A 2,351-nucleotide genomic window follows, 5' to 3' on the forward strand; every position below is an offset into this window, starting at 1 on the left:
GTGCTGGGCTTCTAGGGTGCATTTCACCTTGACTTTGAGTGCTGGAATTTAAAGTGTGGCCCACCAGCCACACGCAGCTGGAATGGTATTGCATCTGTTGGATACTTTCAATTTATCTACTTCATTGAGCATGGCAGTAAAATGTCAATACCACAAGACAGGGCTGCCTGTATAATTCTGCAAAAATAAAATGTAGCCGTATGTTTGGGGACTAATACAAGTGGAAGGTTCCCCTGTCATGTTGGCCGTGTTTGTGCAATCAGGCCTGTGCAGAGCCTGGTCTAACAAGGGCAGCCATATGAGGCCATTTAAAAAGGCATTTCCAGTCTCTGCCCCAGTGACCAGGGACACTGGACTCCTTCACTAGTTACCACGAGAGGCTGAAAGCCACACAAGGGCCCGCCCAGAGTGGGCCTCCCCTCCAGGCAAAGCTGACACCATCCTGGTGGCCTGTGGGTTTACCTTTACTCATCACAACTTCCATAGAAGAGGAAGGAACACCCACACCCAGGCTGTGGCTGGGCTGGGGACTTGGCCTGCTGGGCATTGGGGTGGCAATTGTGTTTCTCAGCAAGTTGCCTCAAGAAGCGAGAATGGCTACTGATTCTTCTCTTATAGGATCCACACAGCATTCAGTCCTTCTACTGGCAACTGAAAGGGACAAAACACTTGCCTGTTCAAAAAGGTCTTTTGCCAAGAGGGTGTGGCTCATGCCTGTAATCCCAGCATTTGGGGACGCCGAGGCAGGAGGATCAATTGAGCCCAGGAGTTCAAGACCAGCCTGGGCAACATAGGGAGACCCTCATCTCTTGTTTTTATTAATTAATTAATTAATTAATTACTGACTCTTCATTCTGGTCTGAAGGGAGACCTCATCTCTACAAAAAATTTAAAAATTAATTTGGCTTAGTGGTGCATGCCTACAGTCCCAGCTACTTGGGAGGCTGAGGTGGGAGAATAGCTTGAGCCCAAGAGTTTGAGGCTGCAGTGAGCAGTGATCATGCCACTGCACTCCAGCCTGGGCAACAGAGTAAGATCTTGTCTAAAAAAAAAAAAATGTCTTTTTAGGAGATGTCAGCTGGGCAAGACTGTCATCCTGCTGTGTCCAGCTCCAGTCTATCTGCCTTCCTGGGCCAGAATTTTTTTGGGAGATAGAGAATCAGCTGTAGGTGAGGCTTTGGGAGGAATGGAAGAAGACTTTCTTCTCTGTGGATTGGGTGAGAGGCAGGAGATCAGCCTCAGAGAACCTAAGGGGAGGAGTAGCCCCCCAGCTCTGGAGCGAGTTTGGCCCTCAGAAACCGGAGGATTCCTGGGCTGCTGTTTGCACATGAAAGCCAAGTGGCTAGACAGGAGCTGGATGGCTGGGCTGGGTCCTTGGGTCACCATGGAAAGATGGCTCAGAAACAACAGAATTTGGCCAGGCGCAGTGGCTCACACCTGTAATCCCGGCACTTTGGTGAGGCGGAGCCGGGTGAATCACTGAGGCGAGGAATTCGAGACCAGCCTGGCTAACACGGTGAGATCCTATCTGTACCAAAAAGTACAAAAATTAGCCAGGCATGGTGGCATGTACCCGTAGTCCCAGCTACTCAGGAGGCTGAGGCAGGAGAATCACTTGAACCCGGGAGGCGGAGGCTACAGTGAGCCGACATAGTGCCACACTGCACTCCAGCCTGGGTGACAGAATCTCTAAAGAACCAACAGAATTTGTGCCAAATGAAAAAGACACAAGCATCCACATTAGCCAAAAATTAATAAGCACACTCAAGAAGACTCAGGAGGGATTGCTTACAAAAAAAAAAAGAAGACGACTCAGGAGATGCACAAAACAACGGGAGTGTGCAGATGCGCAAAAACTGAGAGCATATCACTCACATCCCTCTCTGTGAACAATAGTTGAGAAAGACTGGCAAAACAACCAATGAATCCACTACAGACCTCAGGACATAGCAAGATGAAGAAGCAATGCCCTCATCTTGCTGGCTCGGACAGGAAAGGTGCGATCTCACTCATGTTCCGTGTCCCTTATGAGCACAGCAGCTCTATTCCACATCCTCTTCACTTGGGACCCTTTCGGTGTAAAAGTCCATAAATGTGCTTTTAGTGCTTCCATTTTGTGTTGATTATTTTTTCCATTGTTTCTTCTTTTCATTTCCCGTCCTTTGACCAGTTGGATCCAATTCCTATTCATTCTGCTTCTCACCTGCTCAGCTAAGGAATACCACTGCACTTTCCATTTAACCAAGACTCACTTTTCTACCATTCACTAAAGAACACACAATTATCTACTATTATTTGAAAGTGACATGCCAACTAAGAACGACAGAAAAGAAGGACAAGTGTGGGTCCCT

This window comes from Pan troglodytes, chromosome 19 (genome assembly GCF_028858775.2).
Source record: "Pan troglodytes isolate AG18354 chromosome 19, NHGRI_mPanTro3-v2.0_pri, whole genome shotgun sequence".
Lineage (NCBI taxonomy): Eukaryota > Metazoa > Chordata > Mammalia > Primates > Hominidae > Pan > Pan troglodytes.